The sequence below is a fragment of the Lissotriton helveticus genome, chromosome 6 (assembly GCF_964261635.1).
Source record: "Lissotriton helveticus chromosome 6, aLisHel1.1, whole genome shotgun sequence".
NCBI lineage: Eukaryota > Metazoa > Chordata > Amphibia > Caudata > Salamandridae > Lissotriton > Lissotriton helveticus.
The window spans coordinates 2,077,677,621-2,077,705,267 of record NC_136067.1 but is presented as its reverse complement, the minus strand read 5'-3'; positions in this window follow the sequence as shown (position 1 = coordinate 2,077,705,267).

Below are 27,647 nucleotides of genomic sequence, written 5' to 3'. Positions count from 1 at the left end.
GGCATGTGTTGGCGTCATATAGCACCTTTTGTTTTTTTGAAAAAAAGCTTTTTGAAAAGAATTCACAAATTACCACCAATTTACCACAATAGTTTCCAAATCCTTAATGTCATTTTTTACATATTTTTTGTTTGATACATTGCATTTAAGGAATCACAAAATTTGCAAATCCTTCAGTGCAATTGCAAAATAAGGAATAGCAAATTTTGCTACTCCTTATTTTGCATCAAACTTGTTTGATACATACCATTTGTCTAATTAACATTAACAAAGGCCAAAATTCGTAGAATTTTGATCTTTGCGAATGCTAATTACCTTCATACATATGGCCCCAAGTGAGGCCTGTCTTGCGGCATGGTGCATCTTTTGCATCACTGCTGCTTGGGTTTTATGTTGTACGTTTTTTTACACCATGACATATCTGCCTAAATGCATCAATTTGTAATGTTGTCGCCTCATAGCAAATCTTTTGCACCACCGCTGCATCATAAAAGTGACGCACAGTGGCACAAAAGAGGCATACACCTATCATAAATCTGTCCCTACCATTTTAAATGATTAATCCAGGATGACAATAAAGTGTGTCCTATCCAGAGGTTTGTTTAAGGTGAGGCCTACTCAGGATTGCAGATTAAAGTTACGCTTGATGAAGAATACAGAGGAGATAATACATGTAAAGGCCTACCAATGAAGTAAGTAATGTGCACTTTATTGCGCTAGTCATCATAAATGTATCCCTAAGCTTCTTATCTTGTTACAGATGAACCACCATATGTACCATCAAACTATTTTGCATTTCCTAAATAGCAAATTTTAAGGAATAAATAGCAATTCTTTACTATTCCTAATTTGCAATGAGCAAATTGCTAATTGCAAATTAACCATTCATTTCCATGGGCTAGGAGGCTCATAGGAATGAAGGTTGCAATTTGTGATTAGCAATTAGCTCATCACAAAATAGGATTTTTTTCAAGCGTGCAGGGGTATCTCAAGAACACCCTGCTGCACCCCTGAAAAAGAAATTTGGGGTCATATGGCGCACATAAATTTTAACAACATTCCTTTACCTCAACAACGATTTTCAAATCATAACTTCAAAACACTACACATGGGAAAATTACTTAAATTGTCCTTAAGACACATAAAAGCGTTTTTTGATTGGCTTTCCTGCATGGTAGGGTCACTTTTAACATGGCTATGTAACACAAACATTCTAAATCTAAATTTTCCATGCACATGTGGGAGCATATTTACAAGCAATTTGCGCCACAGAGAAAGGTCTTACACTAAAATGAGAAAAATAACATCAGGGACAGTCAATTGCCTTATAAAGAAGCATACACCATTATGTCCTTGTCATGATTTTAAAAACAATTCCTTTTCCCCAAAAACGTTTTTCAAATCATAATTTCTAAACACTGCACATGGGAAAATGACTTAAAATGTCATTAAAACACATGAAAGCGTTTTTTGATTGCCTTTCGAGCATGGTTGGGTCACTTTTAACATGGCTATGTAACACAAAAATTCAAAATCAAAATTTTCCATGCACACGTGGAAGCATATTTACAAGCAATTTGCGCCACAGAGAAAGGTCTTACACTAAAATGAGAAAAATAACATCAGGGACAGTCAATTGCCTTATAAAGAAGCATACACCATTATGTCCTTGTCATGATTTTAAAAACAATTCCTTTTCCCCAAAAACGATTTTCAAATCATAATTTCTAAAAACTGCACATGGGAAAATGACTTAAAATGTCCTTAAGACACATAAATGCGTTTTTTGATTGGCTTCCCTGCATGGTAGGGTCACTTTTAACATGGCTATGTAACACAAACATTCAAACTCTAAATTTTCCATGCACATGTGGGAGCATATTTACAAGCAATTTGCGCCACAGAGTCTCAGTCAGAGACAAACAGTCTCAGAAACACACCAATTTGTCTGCAGCAGAGCAAAAGGTATGCACTCCAGAGTCTGCAGCTATGAAAAGCACAGAAATGCTGTAATTCTTCACACATATCTCTCATGTCACCCAATCAAAAGTCTTCCCTCACTTTTTTCAAATGAAAACCCATCCCCCCTCTGCCCTTTCTGCTTTATCTGCATGGCAACCACCTCCTGGAAGAACTCTGTTGTTTGCAAGTTCACACAACAATGTTGCAATTGAACTCTGAACTCTCAGTGCACCTGCATATCCAGTGCATTCTTTCATTTAATGACTTTTTATTGACCACTCAAAATACATCTTTCAAAGAACACATCCGTGCACCCTAACTTTTTGTTTTCAGCAATCAAAATCCACCAATCACTGTTACTGCTTCATGAACACAGAAACTCCACAGTTTTTTTCATTTCAAACTCTCATTTTTTCAACTGCCATTTCATTGCCACACTTCATCTGACTGCAGGAGAACCTTCTCTCACCATGTTTTCTGTCTGGATTGTTGGTCATAGTTATATTCACTGGGCTCAAAGGTACGTTGAAAGCAGGAATTTACCTAACCTCAATTTACAAGATGTGGAAATTAAGTGGTTTGGCCATAGAGGATTAAAATGTCACCAATTGATACCATTGGTGAAAACCTTTATGCATTTGCCCAAACCTGACCTGTTAATTGTGCACTGTGGAGGTAATGACTTGGGCACTTTGACTGGGGTAGGTCTGGAAATGCTTTTAAAGGACACCTTTGAGCAATTGATGGCACTTTTTCCTCAGACTGCCTTGGTATATTCAAATATATGCCAAAGACAGAAATGGAGGTGGTCAAACCAATTTTGTCCACAAATTGAGAAATCGAGGAAGCATGTAAACAAATCTGTTTCAGCTTACATGAGAGACCATGGAATGGGCTCCCTGTACAACAATAACTTGCGTTACTACATGCAAGATATCTACAGAGGAGATGGAGTTCACTTCTCAGATGAGGGCAACAGAATTTTCACTCTGAATTTAAGAATGTGCATTGGTACCTACTTATAAGTACCTAAATGTACCATAAACCCAAAAGCTCTTCTCAGAGCTACCCTACATCTGATCACTCACAATTATTATTTAACTCTAACATTTTTCACTAATTTTCAACAAAATACGCTACCGGGGCCGCTACCCGGTACGCGAACCGGGAGCTAACCTCGCGAAATTTTTTTTGAAAATGTTTTTTTTTCGCACATATAAGCCTCCTCAGCCACCCTCAGAAAACCTAGGGGGTCAAGATAACTCTACCGTGCCCCCTTCTACCCATTCTGAACATTATTTGCCCTCCATCTTGTATCTTAATTCGACCGAAACACAAAATGGTGGACTCCTGGAACGCTTAAGGTCCGCGAACCGGGGCGCTCAACGGTTCGCGTACCGGGTCGCTCCCTGGGAAGCGCACCATCAAAAAAGGTGGGAAAGTAGTTCACACAAAAGCCACTTGAGACAATTTCACCAAATATAGATTAGCTCATACTACATACCAATCCCTACCATTTTCACAAATTTGATTGGAATTCCATTTAGCCATTTAGCCTGTAGACCTCTCTAAATACCGTGAGGTAAATTACTTCACAAAACACATCTGAAGTGTTGGAATTGACAACCAATTAAAATGTTACTTTCATTTTCTACTTTTTTTACCTGACATTTGATTGGTTATGTACCCGAATATATATAAAGGAAGAGAAGGAAACACAGCCATTTTGACTACTACTTCCTGGTGTACATTTCAATAGGATTTTCATTAATAACTTCAACTTCTTTTTAAAGGTAAGTTGTTATTTTTAAAACTGAAGTATATTGTGCACTTTAAGTTAATATGGCAAACTTTTTCTGTTAGTTATATACTATCCCTCTGTAGTACTTATAAATTTAGATACAATTTTTTATATTCCTACTTCCACTCTGATACTATACACTGCCCAAAGATAAATTCACTGTTAAAAACTGCCTATCTAAAATTAATCCCAACAGTGCCCTACCTCTACTAATATATATTTTTTTTATGCAAATTTCAGGGAAAATGGAAAGCGAACAAAAAATTTCATTTGAAATTGTCCTTCCAGAGTCCAACACAGAAATCATTGATCCAAATGAGATTGAATTTATGGATGAAACTTGGGACCAAGAACTACTGCAATGTGTACAAGCAGTAGATAACCTCCTTGCAAATGAGGACATTTTACAACCTCAGAGACTACAATGTATATTCCATGATAATTTTGAAATTTCTGACAATGAAATGTTAGAAAGTTTAATAAATTATGAAACACAATAAAAAATGCTTAAAAAATAAAAAAAAATAAAAAATAATCAACAAAACCAACAATCAATTAACATACAGCATTTGAAAAGTCTATCATTCATTTTTCATTGCAGTACGCTGCCCAGAACGCTTCCCGGTTCGCGTACCGGGCGCTACCCACGTAAAAAAACAAAAAAAAATTTTTTTTTTTTTTTGCCCCGCGGGGCCCTTTTAAAGCCTCCACATTAAACCTAAGGGGTCAGGGAGGATCTACTATGCCCCCTTATGGTTATTTCCCCCTTTGTTTTGGCCTCCTCTTGTCTCTCAATCCTACCGAGAGACAAGATGGCGGCCGCTCCGGACTGTTTGGAATGTTTACAGACGCCGGATAACCAATCAGCTTCGCTACGCGAAGTTTTGGTACGCGCCCCGGTCCGCGAACCGGGAGCTGCCCAGTCCGCTGTTACAAATCTATATCTTTTTTTAAATGTTAATTTCTCAAAATCCACTGGAGCACATATATTGAGACCTACAAAAGGCACATCGGGCTACCAGTCTCTACAATTTTGCCAAGTTTCGTGCAAATCCATTCAGCCGTTCGGGCTAAAAGTGCGACAGACCGCCCTATGGAAAACACAATGTTAAAAACACGTTTTGGGACCCCCCTTTTTTCTCGGCCCCCCCTGGACGAACCCCCCCCAAATTTCCAGGGGCTGCTCAGAAACAAAATGTTCCATTTTCCAGAAAATTTCAGCCAATTCCGTCCACAAACGCCAAAGTTATTAGACATAGAATTTTCAAAAAACCCATAGGGAAAAAATCCTAACTATATATACCTACTGGCGACCGCCAGTAGGTAATGTGCCTGGTAAGGGTATAGTACAAGGATGGAACTTACAGTACAGTGCATTTGCGGTTAGTACATGCACTGAGTGTGCGCATGATGAGAAGAAACTATTACATGACAGATATAGTGCTGTGCAGAACATTTGTGAATAAAACATTTGCTACGTGTCTGTCTCCTTTAGGGTCTACCTTAGGGGTAACTTAAAAACATTAAAAGGGATGGTTTAGGCCAGGAAAAAGGTCCATTTAATCAGGATGAAATGGCAGTTTAAAACTATGGAACTGGGTGCAGTGGCAGGCCTGAGACATGTTTTTAAAGGCTAATAAAGTGGTTGGCACAATGATTTTTACTACAAACTATCAGCATCTATGATGTACAGGCCCTGGATACACCTAATACCATTTACTAGGGACTTAGAAGTAAATTAAATATGTAAGATGGGTATAGACCTATTTAACCATGCTTAATGGAAAGAAAGCACAGCTATTTTACCTCTGATTATCAATGAGAAAGTATATAGATGCCTATAAGACAACAAAAATGAGCTCTGTAAAGGAAGTCAGAGGAAGGTAAGTATCTGGTGGGACCCTGCATTGAGGGCCAGATCCAACAGAAGATTAGGGTCTAGATTGGAATGGCAGAAAAGATGAAGTTATTGGACCAGAATCATGTGAGTGAAATGAGTTGGGGGTGGAGTTATGATATGATGTACACATTGATGATGGAATTGTAGAAAACTAGAGCTGTGTGGGTAAGGCAGAACACAGGGGCCAGAGTCATAAGCCAGAGTGGGAATTGACAGGATATCTGAAGGATAGTTTCCGGAAAATAACTCCATCAATGAACTTAAAAGCCCTTCAAGCTTGAGTACCTTTTCCAGAAAATGTTTCTAAATGCATGAGATGAACTTTCTCTCCATGAATTTTGCATTCTTACAGCATCCTAGTCAAAGAGCCTGTTTTTTATGGACCCACACAGATTTCCCTTCTAGCACTCACTTGCGTGAACAAACTTAGAGACCGAGCCCCCTTCACTTTGAGAATATCATGTGTTTCTGCCCTATATGCCAAAGTATCATTTTCTTAAAAGAATCTTCATTCTCCATTACTCTGTATGCACACTCCTCCTTCTGCACTTCTTCAATCAGTCCTGGTAGGCTGTCCCCTTCCCCTCCCTCATGCAGACTATAACAGCCCCCACCCCTATCAGATGCCCTCTCTACTAGCACACCTCCACCCACAATACTAGCCATTCCTACACTGGTCTAAAGCCCTTCCCTCTTCATTAATTACCCACACTTCTCCCTTTGTGACACTTCCATCTCCACAATGGCAGTCTCGATTCAGTTGAACTACGTTAAATGCATTTTCTCCTCTTAGCCTCACATTTCTGGCTCATCAGCTACCAGTATTCAGCATACTGAGTCCATAATTGGTAGAAGGAACCTGGAGGGTCAGGAACCCTCCAGGTCTGCTGCCTGCATGCATAGTTAGGGCAGAGCAGAATTCCGCTGAGCTTTTAGGCAACTATGTGGAATTCCACGCAGTGTCACTCTGCCAACTCCGCCCACCCTTACTGGCAACCTCCCTTGGCATATGGTGTTGCTGTGATACTTTCCGGACTCAACAGAGACTCTTCAGTTGCCATCACGCACCACACGCCAGCATCTCCTGGCATCACTGCTCCTACTTTTACGAGTATTTGGAATGCTGGCCCCACATCGTCTTGACTGTTGGCCCCTCTGGCATATGGGGTCCCAACAGGGAGACTAGCAGAGCGTGTGCCCGTCATGGTCACAGGCAGAATTCTTTCACAGCTTCCCCTTCTTACTCAGTCTGTCTGGCTGCTTTGCAGATGCCTAATATTTGAGGACTCAATCTCCCATCTTATAGTCCTTTTCCAGACACCAAATGTGAATTAAGGTCTGGTTATTTCAAGTTCAATGGTGGGGTTCGGCTTCTTTTGAAGTGGGTACTTCCCCTTTTCATATTCTTTCATCAATGATGACTGTCACAGCGGGTACAACTCTGAAGCTGATTGGCCACAACATAATTCATGGAAAGTCCAGAGTTCACAACTGGATGTCAGCCACAGTAATATGTTCATCAAAAGCTTCATCATTGACCCACAGCTCTAATCTTTGTGATTTTCTTATCAGCCCTATTTCCCTTCCTGGTAGGTGTCAAGGCCCCTTCCTTTTGATTGATCACTGAATCAAAGAGCAGACATTTAAAATGGAAATGGAGTCTCTACCCATTCCCTCCAGTGTGCCCCCATCCAGCTCACAGGAATGCCGCAAAGCACAAATCTGTCTGGGGGCAGTCCTCTCCTCCTCATGTTTTTACCAGACAGGGATGGGCTTCCCAAAATGGAACCCAGATTCGTCTATACAAAGTACCATTGAAGGCACACTCACTCAGTGTACTTTCACAGCATACTTTCAGTCCAACATGTTCCTCCATGCATTGTACCCTTAGTAGTACCGAAACATGCATCACAAACACTCAGGCTGCTCACAGTGTTCATCACTGAAGCTTTTCTATATTTAACTAATTACAAACAAACACACTGCCCTCCTTAATGCTCATTAGGTGGGGTGTATGGTAATTAAACCACCCTTACACTCTAAAACTTGCTTTTCACTGTTTGTAGTTTTAAAATCTATTCAATGGTGAAGTCAGATTTTAAGTTGGAATTTTGAAAATTCTGTTTTCAGACCATTGGCATTGTTCTGTCCAAACCAATGTGCCTTTCTATCAATGGCATGAGTCACATCACTGATTGGCCCTGCTGTTGTAGTTGGGTATTGCTTCCACATAGTAAGACAAATGTGTGAATGCAGTAAGCCTTCCTGACAGAGTGGCTGTATATGAGCTATCCCCTGGCCTGATTACACTTCAGAGGACCTTGCCTGCAGCAAACACAGGGGAGCCTGACATCAGGCCTGCCTTGCCTTTCGTCATCATAGGTAGTTTGGAGCCAAACCAGGGAAAAACTGACCAGAATCAGTTTTGGGTATAGGTCAAGGAATTCCCCCACTCAATTTCTGGCACCAGGTATAAAAATGGGACCTTCAGAGCCACTATTCAGAACACATATGGATCTGTGGAAGATTTGGAAGAAGGACTGCCTGCTGCCAGTAGGACTGCCTGCTGCTTGAAGGACTGCGTTGATGTCTAAAGAGGAAAGGTTAGGCCTGTTTGCATTGATTTAGCCTAACCAGAGTGACTCCAAGGTTTATTTGGTCGGGCTATTGTTTGAGTTTCTTGGAAACAACAAGATTCTAAAGGCCTGCATTGCAACTGCCCAGCTGACCAACACCAAATGGACCTGACTGGCCCTGCCTCAGCCATCCTGCTGGCCTCTGATGGAGAGATGCATGATTGCCAAGAGAAGACCCCTCCAAGTCCTCGACTCTTGGCAGGAATCAGAGAGCACCTCTCCTTGTCTAACTGAAGTTTCCATCAGATCCAGCACAGGGCCCACAAAGCTGTGCATCTCCCTCCCAAAGCGTTCATTGGATGTGACACAGAGCAACAAGAAGCTACACAGAACCATGCAGAGCAGAACATAACAAAAGAGCAGTGCAGATCTTACATGACTGCTTTGACGGATCCGAAGCCTAGTGATGCAGAGCCCAGCAAAGCCTCACCACCTAGCCAAAGCTTCAATTAAACTGATGCTGAGTGCCACAAAGACTTTCCAAGAGAACTCTGCACAGTCCTTGCATCAAGAACATAAATGATCTTTCTTAGAGGGTTGAAATTGGTCCTGGACCTGGCCTACGGTCCTTTGACTTTGAACAGATATACAGTTGGCACTTAAACACTCAAGTCTCTGGTTCTACTAATTATATCTTGATTATATTGATGTAATGTTATTTATTACAATTTACTCTATTGTTCTCAAATTGGTTTCTGATTTTGGCGGTGAATAGCTAATATGCAATGCACAGAATAATTATTCCTCCATAATTCCTACATTTCTTCAGCTTTCCAACTCAACACATGATCCCTCTTTGATTGTATCATGACCCTTACACCTTTTTTATAAACTCACTTGAGAGGCAACAAAGATAGCATCTTAGAGGATGCATGTCATTCTTCCTCTGCCAAATTATTGACTTCAAACATCCTTTTCTTGTGTAAATAGCGATGTTTTCAAGGCACTGATGTCCATCTTCATAGCAAGGGGTAGGTAAGGAAAATGTGTGGCATGAAAAGAAGGGAGGTTCACCAATTCAGACTATATTAAACATGCAACTTAAATCCAGTGTACATGAATCTCATCATTTACTCGCTAGATGTAAATACCTCATTATTCAGTATGAAGAAGATCTTCTGAGATTCCAAAGTTCCCTTGGGGCATGCTGCCAGGGCCATCAGACATGGATAGCGAGGGCTGGAGCCCTTATAAGGGAGACTGTTCTCTCTGTAAACTAACCACTAGATACATCTGCATGCTATTCAGTAACGTTCATGCACTTAGAGTGTAAATCATCCTAAACAGGGTGTTAGTAGTAAAGTTGTGAAGAACAAGTGATTAGCCAGAGTAAATATTTCAAAATATGAAGCTTATTTTGCTCTCTGATTTGCCATCTGTTGTCAGTCCTCATGGGGTCAGCTGGAATGGACGCCTTACTTCAAGTAAGTCAACAAGAGGTTCTGTGAGCCCTGAAAGTGTCAGAATAGTGTGTTTAGCACAAGCAGAATAACTACTTTGAAGCAGGATGCAACACAATAATCCGTTGTGTACCTGCTGTTTCAGCTTCACATTGTTTTTGCTTAAAAGCTCACATGATGTATCTTAAACACACTGCTTTCAATTCTTCCATAGACCACAGTAGCTTACTCCATATCACACTTGTTGGTCACAGTCAGGGGAGGTTTATCTACTGGTTGGGGGGTCTGTGACTTGATTGTGGTGTTTTGAACTGGTCACTTGTGATGGTACAGGTGGCCCTTGTATTGGATTCCCCCGGAAGGAAGAGGTAGAAAGTCTGCAGGGGGAGGTTATTAGTGTGTGTGCGGTTAATTCTGTGGTAATTTCTAGAAGATTTCGGGGCATATTAGCAAGAACCCCCTTAAAATGATCGCCATTTTAGTGGCAGGAAACTGCCGCTAAAACAGCGATAATGGGCTTGCCAATATGCGTTATACAATTCCAAAAGAAACCCAGGGTAGATGTCCTGCACATCTAACCTGGCATTCTATAACGCATAATAGCAAGCCCATTATCGCCGTTTTAGCTGCAGTTTCCTGCAGCTAAAACTGCGATAATTTTAATGAGGTTCTTGCTAATATGGCCCTTGGTGTTACATGCAGGTGCCTTCTAATTTTTTATATGGTAAATATTTAAAGGAGCAGTAACCTAGCTCAAATGAGCCGCAGTTGCTGTTGTTGCCTGTTGTAAGGAAGGGAATCAGAGGCCACAAGAAGGGTAGCCCAATCTATGTGAAGAGACAACTACAAGTTCTTTAGCTGACGTTTTCCCAATGTGCATTTATTCAAGTAGATCCTGACTTCGGCCTCTCATCAATGGATAAAGATATGTAAGGGGGTTCTGATGATGTCAGGATCCTCACACAATATGCTTCTTTGTTGAGGTGGGAGGCAAAGGATGGGGCTGCTCAGGAGCAGAAATAGTAATGTGGGCTCCAGTAGTGAATAGGTTGCCTCTCAAGTGTTCAGCAGAACTACCCTTTTTAATGCATATACTCATGTTACAGCTTATAGTGCTGCTTACTACTTTATTGAATTTAATTTAATTGAACTGCTGGGGTGGGCGGACTTTCTACATTCCCATGATATAATATGCCTCCACAAGTCTATGTGTACTGGAAACTGTTAGCTATGATGGGTATGTCTCCTATAATTTACAAGCACAAGGTTTGGCGTCTGGGAGAGCTAAGGGTGGCCTCTTAGTTCTTGTTTCGACAAATTTGCCACTGAAAGTGAAAAGGTCTTTGAATATTGGGACACACGTGCAGATTCTCTGGCTTTTTCAAAAACATGTCCGGGATGTTCTTTTAATCAATTTTTATAATAATGTCTTTGATAATACACGGTTTAAAATTATTAAGGAATTAGAGAGCGTGATTGAGAAATTAAGTGCAGATGAAAATGTTATTTTTAATTCCATTTGGGTTCGAGAATTTAACACTCCAATATGTCAGTTGTCTACCTCGAGGGTTTGCGGGGTGCAGAGAGTTGCAGGTGAAGATGACTCCCATTTTCCTCACAATTTATATGGTGAGTCAATAAACAAAATTATGGCAGATTACGACCTGGAATTATTGCTACCCGCAAGTGATGGAAGTGGAAAAATGATTCCTACCTTTATTGGTAGAAACTCGATCTCCACCACTGATCACGTCTTGATATCCTTGAATATCACCACCCTCTGTATGACACCTAGGATAGAGGAATCTCTACTTAGGGACCATAATTGTATTACTTTTACTACTGTAATTTTGGAATCTAGGCCTGCCAATATTGCGAGAAGTGTGGATAATATTGTTCCATATAGATCTAATGGCACCAGGGTGAGATGGAATGGGGAAAAAGCAGTGATCCTCCGTCAATTTTATTGAATTTTAATAAGATCAACCTTTGTATTGATAACATTTTTACACGGTCTGGTGATAGGGAAATTGGCCATAATAAAGGTTGGCTGGTTGGTTGTACCACTCTACTTACTCAGTTAAAACAGGCGCTAACAAATAGCCCTAGGGACCCTTTGCATGTTGCTAATTTGCGAATGGATTATAAATTGCCCCTAAAGAGGAGGAAAAAGGAGTTGCAGATGGAGGCATGGGAAAAACTCACTCAGGCGGCAATTACATGGAACAGTCAACTGTTCTGGGCTACTGTTAACTCACCATTTTTAATAGAAGCCTTGGCCCCTGAGTTATTATCCCAAGTAGGCTGTGAGGCCTAGGTAACGCATTTTTCAGGAATTTTAAAATCTAACAACACACCCTCTGATAATACCGGTAACTGGCCTATAGTCCCGTTAAATTTCACCTTAGATGAGGTGGAACAGGGAATTAAAGCAAGTAAGGGTGGAAAGGCACAGGGCCCGGATGGGGTGCCTATAGATGTATACAAAGCTATTCCTGCTTTATGGGGCCCTTTATTAACGGCTGTTTTTAATGCTGCTGTAAGCAACGGAGCCCCATCTACATGGGTAGAATCCATCATTATTCCCATTTTCAAGAAAGGGATAAATCGGAAGCTAGGAATTACCGCCCGATCTCCCTTTCGGATTTCTCTGTCAAAATAATGAGCAGGGTTCTGTTAGTCAGGCTTGAAGAGTGGGCAGAGATTAATGGAATTCTAGCCAATACTCAATATGGCTTCAGGAAAGGAAGAGGAACATTGGAACAATGTATTAACTTAGATTTAATCATTGCTAAATATACCTATGCCAAACAAGGTTCCATCTTCCTCTGCTTTGCGTACTTAAGCAGTGCGTTTGATTTAGTTGATCATTCAATTTTATGGCAAACTTTATTGAACCTTGGGGCCCCAGAAGAAATAAAATATTTTTTAGCACGGCTGTACGAAAAATTACAGACTTCTGTCTGGTTTGGGGTCAGAGGGGACTGCACGCCAAAATTCGATGTGAGATGTGGCATTAGACAAGGCTGTGTCCTTGCCCCTCTGTTATTTACTCTTTTTATTAAGGAGATAGATGCTGTATTAAAAAGAGTAAAATCAGATGCCCCTCAAATTAAAGGGACAGAGGTACCAGTACTGCCTTATGCAGACGATGCCGTTTTATTGTCCAGGACCCCGAATGGTCTGCAGCAACTAATAGATAGGTTCGCAGATTTTATAACAGAAAGAAAGTTGCAGATTAATAAGAGAAAAACGTATATGATGGTTTGTGGCAGCGGCCGTAATAAGTATTATCCCTTTTTTATAGATGGACAGAAAGTCCAACAAGTGGACAAATTTTGTTACTTAGGGATTACTTATTCAAGAGATAGAAAGTGGACCCATGAAATAACTAACGTTCGAGCCAAAATGACCAAAAGTGCTCACGGAGGTTTCAGATTTTGATCTAAGTTAGGCGACAGATGCATAAGGGATATGTTACAGATCTACCAGTCCAGATGCGTCTCGAACGCATTGTATGGTGCGGGGGTCTGGGGATATTGTCCTGATAGTAGCTTAATAACAGAGGAAAATAATTTCCTCAAAAAACTACTAAGTTTACCATCCTCTACCCCTACTGAACTAATTCATAGAGAGGTCGGAATTAGTTGCTTGTCAGATCTGAAAGCTTTAATGCCTTTAATGATATGGCGTTCAATTTGGTTAAAAGAGGAGACCGCTTTTAATAGATTGATGATAGAAGACTGCCTTGAACAGGATAACTATCTTAAGATACCTTGGCTAAAGTATATAGTACACAGTTTTAAAGAAATACTTGACATAAATATTCTGGCCAACCCCTGTGCTGTAGTAGAAATGCCTAAAGCAGAATTAAAAAACATGTTCCTGCTATTCAGAGCTAAAAGGCGGTCACATAACAGCGAGCAAATGTCGACCTGTCTGTTTTATAACAGATACTTAGCCGAGGAAGGATTTCAGATATGTTTGAGCCAGGTTTCAAGAATATCACATAGGTATGTTCTTACCAGATTAAGGTTTGGACTGGTGCACCACCTGGTAGCTTTTCCACATCCTAAAAAGCGCCCGGTAGGTCCCTGTCCCTGTGATGGTCAAACCAAGCAAAGCACAGTGCACTTTCTATTTATCTGTAATTTCTATATGAATTTTCGCATTGCTAATCTGAAACCCATGTTTTTAAAATATGGCATTTTTAGTGTGGACGCAGCTATAAGGCTGCTTTTTATGATGCAGGAACCTGATGTATGCTTTTTTACCGCTACTTATCTACTTAAATGTATTAATGTAAGAAAAAGTATGATGTTTTAATTCTTGTTTTTTTATTACATTTTTTCTTTCTGTACTAATCTCTATCCATATAACGATGTATTATCTATGTGCTTTTATGGTTGTTTTTACACAAACCGAATAAAGCTTTATGAATCGAATCGAATTTAATTTAATTTAATTTAACTGAATTTTAATGTCATGGTTTCAGGTAAAGTTTCTGGGGCATATTGAATCGTTTTTTTCACACAACGCAGGGCAGCGAGAAAAGTTGCGGCACTACGTTATGTGAAGGGGAGACAGAAATGCATCATATCTACTAAAAAGGCACCTAGCTCTGGTGCACTGGCTGTTGCATAGCACCAATGCAGGCACCTTGCACTATGGTGCAAGGGTGACTGCATTACAGGCAGGATACTTTTTGTGGAGTTCGAAAAGTAAATCCCTAGGAGAAATACAAATAATTCCAAGGTTCAGAGAGCCATAACTTTAGACATATTCCCAGGTATAATCAGCTTACTAAATATGGGATTGATATGTGCTTTATTGTGTGTCTTAATACATTCCTAAAATAATTCCGCATTGAAGCTGCACCGGAAAAGTGATGCATCTCCCACAGAAAGTCTTAGTAAATCTGCTTCTTTGTACATGTCTTGAGCCATTTCGTACTACTAAATTGAAGTTGATTGGGTTGACTGATTGATTGATTGATTCATTTATTTATTGATATATTGATTGATTGACTGATTGGAGCCAGGTTGCTTTGGAAGGTTGTGACGCTCATCCTGGAGCAGCAGCACAGGGTAGGAAAGGAAAATATGTGTTGTGTGCTGATGGAAGGACATGAAGGAGGCAGAGCAATGCCCGGCTAGCACTGTACTACAGTGGACCTATTTGTGGGTTAGGTGGTAACTCAGGGAAGAATGTGAGAGAGGCCGGAAGTGCTGAGGTCAACAAGAGCAGACAACCATTCTTGAGTGCTGGGCAGAAGGACATGTGTGGAGTACAGAGGAATAAATGTGCAGTGTTAGGTTGGGTGAACCCATGAATTGATCTTGACGTGTGTAGGGAACAGTCAGTCGGCAGTTGGGGGAGTCCAGGAAACATGCTTGGTAGGTAACCGCAGAGAACTACTGGAAGTGGAATGGGACACATGAGGCTTGGCTTCTGCAGTTAGCATTATTGCCCTTAGTTGAGGGCAATAAAGTTTATAAATTGCCCACTTCCTGATTATGGGCTGTGGGCAATAATACATGTACTTCTAATGGATGATTTGCTTAGTGCCAGTGTGCGCTTGCATATTCCTTATACTAGTACAAAAATCACAAATGTCACCAAAATAGCACCCTTGGTGGCATTCTGTGTGAAGGAACACATTGACCCAGGCTGCAATTGAATTGTTCTCCGCCCACCAAGGCACATTTGATATACACTGGTGTAGAGTTACAGGTTTCAAGGTGAAATTATAATTTGACGTCATTATGATAGCACCATTTTACTAAGTTTTAAGTTAAACAAGATTAAAAGAGAAAATAGGATCCTGGAAATGCACACAACACTGAGACTTATTTATTCACAGAGTGGCTGGATATTGAGTTAGTGCATCAACCTCAAATATAACAAATCAAGCCCTGTGCAGCTGACATAGACTTTGCTATTCTCTCTAATCCTGATCTGTTTGATTTACATGCTTCCCAAGTACGGCACCCTCATGAAATATTTTCTTATAAGAGCGAAAAATACACGTGGTCAGAATTATCAAGCCTTTGTTTGTGGGCACTGTCACAAAAAGTGATGCTATCCAGTGCAAAGAATGACTTAGAATATAATTTCCAATGTGAATCCTGCTTTGGTTTGGAAAGTAGGCCTAAAGCATCACAAAACTAGTTGTGTCAAGGGGGCATCCCTTGTCTAGTACATGGGTGTTCCCACACAACTACTCCCAGCTCCTGAATTTTGGCCCAAACCTTTATCTGGTAAAATGGTAAATAGCCATTTGCAACAAAATCTATGGCCCCTTGAGCTGAGCTAGGCATATTTCATCAAACACTACCAACTTTCTTGTGTGGAATAATGAACAGCACACATGCAAACTTTAAAAAATTTTAAACTATGTCTAAGCATTGTCTTTTGAATGAAAGAGTCTTTCCAATACCACACCTATGCCAGATATAAGATGTACACACTTAATGCACTGATTATGATATTTTGTTGTAAATATTTGATTTGTACAATCCCTTGGTTTTAAAAGATATATTAAGACTCAATTATTTTATATAAATGACATTGATTATATATATATATATATTATATATATATATATATATATATATATATATATATATATATATATATATATATATATATATATATATATATATATATATATATATATATATATATATATGTTAAAATGTTGATCTATGCAGATGTGTAAATCAATACAAAATTGTTGTTGTTGGTACAAAGACTCTTTCACTGTGTCCATATTGTAGTGCATGATAATTCCAAGACAATATATATTCTAAAGTTAAGATTTAAACATTTTTGGTGCATTGCAGCTCAGAAAACAAAGTTGTTGCTGTGTGTTGAGTCAAGGGGAAAATCAAAAACTGCACCATACTGTAGTGTAGTTCCTATTATCCCAATAGGCTCTGCGCATTGGAATAATACCTTCAATAGTAAAGGCCTAGACCAGACGTTAACTAGGTCTACTACTGTCGATATTAGACTTAAAGTTTTGGGTTTGCCAGCTAGCTCAGAGTTCACTAGAAACTTTCTCGAATGTTCAGGAAGGAATTAACTTCCCTGATTAGACAAGAAGGGATTTAGTTTCTGACAACCATAGAACATGACAACTTTGCTCTCCCCTAATCAAGAGTGTATCTCGAGAGTCGTGTGAACAAAAGGCAATTTATTTTACTCAATCAGTACGTGCATTCTTAGTCTCATCAGATTGTAGAGAAAAAGGAAGAGACGGGCGTGTTCAATAAAAAGGTGTTATTTATTGATCAGTCTCTTTTCTCATACAAGAGAAATGGATCGATATTATTGCAATACTTATAGCTAAGTAAAGTGCATACATTAAAAGCAGAAGTATAAAATAATACTGTAAAAACATTGATATGGTTTCTAAGCCATATGAAGGTTTAAAATGGATAAAATATATTACATACACATATACATTTGACTAAACGTCCTCAACTGGTGTTTCTAAATACGCCTACCCCGTGTACCTGACCTAAGCCTAATACGTGGGCGGGAATAGAAAGTTACAGTTTAAGTTAAGTTTGTTTTTGCCAAGTGACTGACTAAAGAATTCTCTGCGAGGGGTTATTCAGTTCTGTACCTGGAATTAAGGATGAATGAGGGATGGTATCTCTCTCTCTGGTCTCGATATTCCAGGCTGCCTGCGAGGGCTACCCGGAAGCGCCGGTGCTGGATTTCTCGGCAGGAGAAAGCAGCGCGTCTCGTTCTCAGCGCGTCAGGAAGGCGGGGCTGCGCCAGCGGGGTCTGCTCTGCTCTGGGCTTCGGCAAGTATGGCTGCTCCGTCTCGTCACCACCGCGTGTCTTTGCATAGGGCAATATCGGTAATATTTATACCTTTAAGGTGCCGAGATTGACGTAAGGATGGACATAGATACGTCAATAAGGATGTCATACGACTTGCTCGTTAGCACATTCTTTTGCTGAAGTTCTCGGTGAAATCAAAACAATGGCCGCAGGGTTTTGCCCAGGTTGTCATAGGTTTGATTTGTTATGAGAACTCCGTATGCCTTATCAGCGGCTGGAGGAATATCGCTTGTCTAATTAGATCGCAAGCGTTATGACCCAATCAGATAACACGTTCCTGTGCCGTAGTGTGACTGCGTCAGATAACGGTATCTGCATCATGGGGGTTTTCTGCCTCATGGGCTGACTGCTAGTTAATTTGTTGGTTTGTTTAACCAGAATAGGGTCAGGAATAGGGGGATCGATTCAGAACCTATAGGAATACATCACAATACCTACAAAGATATGGAGCTGGTTTTCTCTGCCTCAGCGCTGGTGAAATGTTGACTGTCATGCACCAAAGCCTTCACCTGTGCACCATGAAGTAAGAGTGTTGTGTTGGGTCGAGAACAGGTTTTTGTCCTGGAAAGGCACCATTCCTTTACTTGAATACCTTTCACACTTCCCCATTCAAATGTATGCTGTACTGTGTGGTAAACAAGCAAAGTTTGAAATGTTTTGAGAACAGAAAATGTTTCTCAAACCTTACGCCAGCCTCAAGAAGGAACACACTACCTACTACAGGAATTTGCATCAAACCTGAAAATTCATGTGGAAGCCCCATTTAATGCAAAATAGGGCTCCTTTGAATTAATGTAGGCAACTTCAATCCCAGCACATTAGTTTCCACTGGGGTTGCATCACTTTTACAATTCAAATCTACAGCAAACAGTTGATAAGTTGTCCGCGACATGTCTGTTTTCTTAATGATACGCCGCTCAAGGGTTGGTGCTATGGCTTATTGGTGAATTGAGTCCCATTTAACTCTTTCTCAATGAAACCCTTTCATCCATAGAATATTGTAAAACAGCTCATAATTCTCTTCTCTGGACACAATACAATGACTTATAAAGGCCACATCTTATTGTATTCACTTCACACTGAGATGAGCTGAAACATCTTCAAAGTCCTTGTCGGAAGTTTTTATGTTTGCTAGAAAAGGCATAACATTATGAGCAGCCTCTAGTGTACACGATTCATAGACGGTCAGTCTGAGTTCACTCAAACAATCTGTCCTAATCTGAGGTGTTGAGAACGAGGTCATTTTATTCTTTTCTTCGAGCTTGGAAGCATAGGATGGTGTTACATTGCTCAGAGACATTATTTATGGTGTGACTATTGATCTACAATGCAAGCATTCATTTGAAAGTTTTTTGGGGTATTTTCAGGGGATATATTTTACTCATGTTTCTACAAATATAATGGACGTATTTGGGGTATTCTAGTGCTATATACAATTGCAGTTGATCTGAGACAGGATCCTAGTTCTCTTCTGAAGGAAGAGGTGGTCACACTGTTTTAAAAGCTCTGATTGGCTGTGGGCTGTAGATAGTGTGAGTTGATAGGAAGGTAACTTGTGTAAGGAGGTGTGGGTGTAGAGAAGTGCTGAGATTTCCCTGAAGGATCCAATGTCCTTGTATGCTACACAGAAGGGCATGTGTGGTGGGACAAAAGACTACTCCATATAGGCAGGGTGAAACCTGGCAAAAGACTGGAAAGACGTAGGAACTGGACAGTGGCATACAACGAAAGTTGGAACATTGGAAGAGTAGTTGGACACCGAAGATGTGTCCCTGTGCTACTAGCATTATTGGCCTTAGTTGCAGGGAAAAAATACATGTTTTTAAACTGAAATGAAAGGGTATCTCTGCCCTAGAAGACATGATATTTACAACTGTATACATATGACCAAACCAAAATTAAAATCAAAATTAGAAACATAGCTAGAGTAAAAGATGCCTTCATGATAACAGACAGAAATAAATTGTGGCCATCGAATCTTACAAATACACTCTTAAAGAAGCCCACACTAGCCACATTTCTCAATGTAGAAGACACACCACACACTCCTTCAAGAATATCCTTTATAGTGTAATCCATATTTATAAAGCCCAAACATATCACCCTTTAGGGTTTCAAGGCGCTGGTGAGCCATTGCCCAGAGTCACACGGTGCTGAGCTGCCGCTGGCACCAGGGATCGAACCATGAGCCCCGTGCTCTGGAGTCAGCCACTTTAGCCACTGCATCCCACCTCGACTTCTCTGTTATTTAAAAGTCATATCAGATGAAGGATGGTTTGGTCCTAATCCAAAGTGTCTTTCGCCAATATTAATTTTATTTACAATAGTAACAATTTGAGGCCCAGCGGGTCATTCTTGCTTGATGACATCACTAATAACATTGGCTAAATATGAAAATATATACACGACAGTTGTGGGCTTACCGCTCTCTAACACATGTGTCTTCTACATAAGCAAATTCGGCCTGCAGAAAAAAACTTACCATGTCTCTCTGTATTAACTTGCATGTGTCACAACTTTTAATTATCTGGGTATCCTTTTGATCATAAAAGTTCATGATGTCACTTAATTAAAGTCAGTAATGCCTAGTTTAGTCAAACAACACAGGCTGGTTTGCTGGGAAGCTCGGTTGCAAGCCGATGGAAGCCATTAAGAAAAATCTATTTGGCTCAGTGTTGCTCTGCTATGGTCTATGGTGCTGGGGTGTGGGTTAGTGTGACATTACCCTCCTTCAGGCGAATGTAAACATGTTTGTCAGAAGGCTTTTGTCTGTCCCTAAATCCCTGCCCTCATTTCTTTGTCACATGGAACTGGGTCTGTTAAACCTAGAAGCCCAGATTAAGCTGGCACCACTTAAGCTCTGGCATGGGTGTGGGCAAAATATGAAACGTTCTTAAACCAGGACATTATAAAACATTTGTCTATGTTTAGGTAATGCCTACTGTATATCCTGGTTAAGATATGTAAAAGACCAATTTGCCCAGCTAAGGAGATCTGTTCTTTTTGATAGTCGGCAAGATAATATATCTTTCTCTAACCTGTAACTAAAGGTACATTTTTCGGGCAGCAAAATCAAGGCAGGGAGTTGGGGGAGCAAAAAACATCCGAATATATCCCGTAAGTGACTACGGAACAGATGTCACCTAATCTATTTTTTCCTTTACAGCCCTCTCAGAGATTTTATTTGTTATGGTTCAGACTTAATATAGTGCACTTCCTGTTCTCGTATCCTAGCAACGCTTTCATGAATCTGAGCCCATGCCATGCCTTGTGACTCAAGCTCTGCCCAGAACTCTTAATTTCTTTTCCTTTTCCAAGCAAGGTGTTATTCCTAGGGCAAGGTTTTTCCCCCCACTCTTAAGAGCCCAATATGTTAGGATATGTTGACTCGCTCTGCACCAGGTATAGCTGGCATCATCCCAATACACCTCTTTGATGGTGTATAGACTGAGAACAATAGTTGGGAAGTAACAGCATCTCATATTCCGGTGTTATACGTGTGTGTGGTGATGTTGATTGATCATCAGTAAAGTCCTGACTCGCTCTGAGGCGGTCGCTCCCCACGTTCCCTGCTCCACTACTGGTGTTGTGGCGCTTTGCTGCTCTCTGGTTTCGTGGCGCTTTGCTGCACTGTGGTATCGTAGCGCTTTGCTGCTCTCTGCTGATTTCGACATCTGATCGCATCAATAACATTTATTTGCCTGATTGTATTTTCTGTAACGCTGTTAGCGCATAGCCCACATCGCGCGCACTGTGTGTTTGTGCCTCTGTGACTTCGTGGCCCTTTGTGTGAAGGCTTGCATTGCTGGCAATATTTCTGCCTGTGCCCCAATCTCGTCCTGCTTTGATCTAGATCTGCTGCCATTTTGTTGTTGTTTGTTGCCTCACAGCCCGCCTCTCCACCCCGCCTCCCGCCTCCCAGCTGACCCTCCCTCGCCCCTCCCCCCTCCACTATCCACATATGACAGATGCCGTGGCGCGGAGCGTCCACGCGCAGCAGACGCGCCCTATGCGCGCCGAAGGTGCGCCTAAGGTAAGCCCGTCTACGACTGTCCGCGCCTGGACCGCGCCCAGCGCCAGACCCCCTGGCCCACGCAAACCCCACTCCCCCCGCTGCACGTACGACGCCGCATCCCTATCAGCACTTAATCCCGGCAGACTCCAAAACTGCTACCTAGCCACCCCAGGACAAACCCATGGCCCCTTCACATGCCACTCCTGCAAGTTCGACTGCATCAGACCCCACACCAAATCCACGAACTCCAAACAGAACTCCGACACCAACCACCTAAAGTGCATCCTACTCAACACCCGTTCGGTCCACAGACACTCCATAGAACTCTGGGATCTACTCGACAATACGTCACCGGACGTCGCCTTCCTTACAGAAACCTGGATGAACGCTTCATCAGCGCCCGACATCGCCATAGCCATCCCGGACGCCTACAAGATCATCCGAAAGGATCGCACCAACCAAATAGGAGGAGGCATCGCCATCGTCCATAAGAACACCATCCGCATCACGACCAGTTCCGACGATAACCTCGCAGACGCCAAACACCTTCACTTCCAAATCCACACCGACCACAAGACCACACTCAGAGGCACCCTCATCTACAGACCACCAGGTCCCCGCACACAATTCAGCGAAGACATCACCGACTTCATCAGCCCACACGCCCTCCCCTCCGAGGACTATATTCTACTGGGAGACCTCAACTTCCACCTGGAAAAGAAAAACGACAGCAACACCACCACCCTCCTAGACAACCTGGCCAACCTCGGACTCGAACAACTTGTTGATACCCCCACCCACGTTGCCGGACACACGCTCGACCCAATCTTCACCTCCAGCAAGCACATCTCCTTTGATCACACCACAGCTCTCCATTGGACGGACCACAGCTGCGTTCACTTCAACTACAAAAAGACCACGACCCACAAGCCCCCACAACCTATTCCCCGAAGAAATTGAAACAAAATTACCACCGACCAGCTCTTCACATCGCTCCATCAGAACCCTCCTGCTAAATCATCGGACCCTAACCAAGCAGCCACCAACCTCACACAATGGATCACCAACACCGCCGACGAACTAGCACCCCTGAAAAACCACCAAACCAAGCAAGGCAGCAAAAAAGCCCCCTGGTTCAACGATGAGCTTAAGAAATCCAAGAAGCTCTGTTGCACCCTCGAGAAAGCCTGGAGAAAAAACCCAACCACCGACAACATGGCCACCTTCAAGAATGCCACCCGCAAACACCACCAACTGATCCTATCCATCAAGAAATCAGCATTCAAGGATAGCCTTAATAACAACGCCCAAAACAGCAAGGAACTATTCAACATCGTCAAAGAATTTACCAACCCAACCACCGGTAACAACGACATCACTCCCTCCCAAGACCTCTGTGACTCTCTATCCTCTTTCTTCCACAACAAAATCGCCGACATACATAACAGCTTTAAAAACCAGTCCGAAGACCAGCCCACTCCACCCACCACCGAACCAAAACCACACTCGAACAACCTTTGCGACTGGAACCCAATCACCACTGAAGACACCATCCGTCTGATGAACTCCATCCATTCAGGATCGCCAACCGACCCATGTCCCCACCACATTTTCAACAAAGCAGACTCCATTATCGCACCCCATCTCCGCGACATCATCAATTGCTCCTTCAACTCCGCCACCTTCCCGGAAAGCTGGAAACACGCCGAACTCAACGCCCTTCTGAAGAAGCCCACAGCAGACCCCTCTGAACTTAAGAACCCATCTCGCTCCTCCCATTCCCAGCCAAAGTCATTGAGAAAGCCGTCAACATTCAGCTCGCCACCTTCCTTGAATCCAACAAATCCCTCGACCCTTCACAGTCCGGCTTCCGAGACAAACACAGCACCGAAACCGCCCTCATCGCAGCAACAGATGACATTCGAACTCTATTAGACAACGGAGAAACAGCAGCCCTCATCCTACTTGACCTCTCCGCAGCCTTCCACACAGTCTGTCATAGTACCCTAATACAACGCCTCAGCAACGTCGGAATACAAGGAAAAGAGAGTCCGCCTCCCCCCTTTTAGATCAGAAGCCACCGAAGTCATCTGCGGAGTACCTCAAGGATCATCACTCAGTCCCACCCTCTTCAACGTATACATGAGTCCCCTCGCATCCATCGCGCGCCAACACAACCTCAACATTATCTCCTACGCAGACGACACCCAACTGATCCTCTCCCTCACCAAAGACCCAAACACCGCCAAAACCAACCTACACAAAGGAATGAAAGAAGTAGCCGAGTGGATGAAGAACAGCCGTCTAAAACTAAACTCGGACAAAACGGAAGTACTCATCTTAGGTTCATCCCCCTCTGCCTGGGACGACTCATGGTGGCCTCCAGCCCTGGGAACCGCACCCATACCCACGGATCACAAGCCGACTGGATTACGGAAACACCCTTTACGCCGGAACCACAGCCAAATTACAGAAAAAACTCCAACGTATCCAAAACGCCTCAGCCAGACTCATACTGGAGATCCCTGTCAAGCTCACATTTCCGCTCACCTGAAAGACCTCCACTGGCTCCCCGTCAACAAGAGAATAACGTTCCGTCTCCTCACCCACGCGCACAAAGCCCTCTACGACCTAGGACCCGAATGCCTCAACACGCGACTGTCCTTCTACACCCCCACCCGCCAATTACGATCGTCCAACCAAGCCCTCGCCGCAATCCCGCGCATCCATAGATCCACCATGGGAGGAAGATCCTTCTCCTACCTAGCGGCCAAAACCTGGAATTCCCTCCCCGCCCACATCCGCCTTACACAGAACCATCTCTCCTTCAGAAAGCATCTAAAAACTTGGAAGTAAAGCTCCCCACCATCCCTCAAGCGCCTTGAGACCCTCTGGGTGAGTAGTGCGCTATATACATTTCTGAACTTGAACTTGAACATGATAATAAATGGTACCGTTTTGTACATTTATTGTTGTATTTTTTACATTTTATAGGCATGTTTTAATTGAAATTTCTTTTATGTGGTATTTTGAATCATCTTTGCTATTTTAAGCATGATATATGACTTTATATGTCTTTGCTTTTATGCTTATATTGTTTTTGTCACCCATATAAAGATTGTTATGACTGACTGACATACATTACACGAAAAGTTACGTGGATTAGAACACAAGGAAATCATGGTGTCAGGACTTCCATTACAGCCTGATTGTTGCAGTTTAAACTTACAGTCTGACCTATCTTAACTCTTTGAGTGTAAAATAGCCTACCTTTAAAATACTAATATCAAATACATGTAGGTCCTGTAGCCCATAAGGTAGGATGCTTAGTATCTAAAAGTAGGATAATATGGAAATATAAAGTTGATATTTTTCTACCGCGACTAGCATTCAAGTCTATTTTCGTGGGGAAGGCTCTTGCTGGCCCATAGATAACAATGGGAAAGAATCTTAAATATTAATGTGGCTATCTTAAAATTCGGACCAGCTACCGATTTCTTTCAACCACTATTTTTAATGTATATTAAAAGTCCAATTCTACTGTGAAGTCTGTTGTTTAATGAATAGTTAGGAACACTGACTTTTAGAAAGTTACCTTTTATCTGCCTGAAGCACCTGTAGGCTAATTTGCATTAGCTCTCCAGTAGCTGCCCATTCTGTATTTGACCTCAATGAGGCGTGCAAATTACTCCCCGATGAGAGAAAAAGGTATAGGACTAGTGCCCCCTAAAAGCTGATGGCCACTAATGAGAAATGTGAAGAAATTGCAAATTCTTCACTGATAAACTCACTAAAATAGATCAATTCTTCCTCTTAAATTCCCTCCTTACCAACCCACTACTTTCTTATTCCTCCTGAATCTCCATCTCCATCTAATCATCCCCAGGTCTCTTCCCATCTCTCATCCGTCTCCCTCCCACCGTAACTTCTTTACCCCCAGCAACTAAAAAATAATGCCTCCAGGCATAATTTTCACCCAGTTACAGAACACGAAGTCTATAATATCATTTCTAAGCTTGAACCATCCTCTTACACCAAAGACACCATGTCCTCTAAACTTGTCCAAGACCTTAAGCATATCATAGCCCCATCCTGAACCACCATTATAAACTCATCTCTGACCTCAGGGTATGTTCCTGCCTCCCTCCAACTAGGTCAAATCACACCTATCCCCAAAAACCCCAAAGCAGATCCAAACGACCCCAATAACACCCCACCTATCTCTAACCTCCCCCTTCTCTCCAAAGCCCCTGAAAAATGCGCCCTGCTTCAGTTGGATAATCACATAAACACCTTCGACCACTTTGACTTGCTGCAATCCGGCTTCAGAAAAGGATGCAGCACAGAATCGGCCATACTCAACATAGTAGACAATATTCATCACTTACTTGACAATGGCGAAGCTTGCCTTCTCATTCTCCTCGACCTCTCTGCCGCCTTTGAGACCGTTTTGGCCTGAATGGTCATGTCTTCAAATGGTTCACCTCCTTACTCCAACACCAGAAATAAACAAATCAAAATCAAGAACTGCCTTTCTAACCCCACTCCTAAAACCCCTTGGTGTCCCTCAGGGATCCATTCTCTCCACAGCTCTCTTCAACCTATTCATGGAACCCTTCACCCTCATTCTCAAACAAGCTGAAATCATCTACCCCCTCTATGCTGATGATACTCAACTCTACTATAAGATCAAATCCCACACCTCAATGACAGCCTAAGATCCAATCATGGTTCCATCAAAACCATTTCAAACTCAACCCTAAAAAAACAGATATCATTCTCTTCTCCCCTAAAAACAACCCACTCCCCATACAAAACTGGATATCTGACCTTAATGCCCTCAACTGGTCTTTCACCACCTCCAATTCAGTTAAATCTCTAAGCATCACCATTGACAACAATCTTGCCCTAACCGCCCACATAAAAACCACAGCCAAAGGAGCACTCTTCACTCTCCGTCAACTCCAAAAAAACAAAACCTTCATACCAATAGATGACTTCAAAACTGTTGCCCAAACACTGGTCCTGTGGATAATAGACTATGGTAACGCCACCCTCGCTGGAACTTCCAAAGTCCATCTCGCACCACTCATAGCTGTACTCATTCTAGCTGCTAGACTTATCTATAACTATAAACGTTTTGACCACATCTCTCCTGCACTTAAAACCCTCAAGCAGCTTCCCATCAAAGGCAGATCCACCTATAAGATTGCCTGTAATATACACAAAGCCCTTCACCAAAACACCCCACGTTACCTCTCAAACAAGCTTCACAAAGCGGGCTACACTCGCTCATCAAGGAGCACAAACGCCCTAATTCTCCTCCCCCCCTCTACTAAAAAAGAAATGCACACAAGCTCGCTCCTTCTCGGGTAACGCTCTGTCCATATGGAACTCCCTGCCTACAGAATTACGCTGCAACCCCTCCTACATCAACTTCAAAAAAGACCTCAAATTGTGTCTCCTCAACAAATACTGGGGTCAATAATTTCCTCCTCTGTCACAGTATCCAACCCTGCACCCCTCCAGGCTCCCCTTGACATCCAACTCTCTCACCTCCTCACTTGCCCCCCTAACTCTCCTCCCTCATGCTACTCCCTTCCCCCTGCCCTAGCAACCCCTCCATGCCCCCACTTTTACCTTTAACATCTAACCTACAAATGGCCTCCCTCTGACCTCCCATCACCCACTCCCCTGAACTCCCAGCCCCTAATATCCCACTCTCCTTATCCCCCTACTTTATCTTCACCCTGCCCACCTCCTCGCACCCACCCGACCCAAACTACTCGCTACCCACATGAGCTGATCATTATTTGTCCATTGTAAATAATTTCATACTTATCTGCCTTCCCTATTTTGGCTTGTATTGCAATTTTTTTGACCAAATGTATCGATTATTGTACCTCATACTCCTGTAAAGCGCTCTGATACCCCTTGGGTCAAGAAAGCGCTATATAAAACCTTATACATAAATAATTAAATATAGGCAGATAGTTAGAATATGATTACCAAAGAATGAATGGTGCATTATCCTCTGATTACAAAATGGGCGGATGTACTGTCATAAAGAATAAAT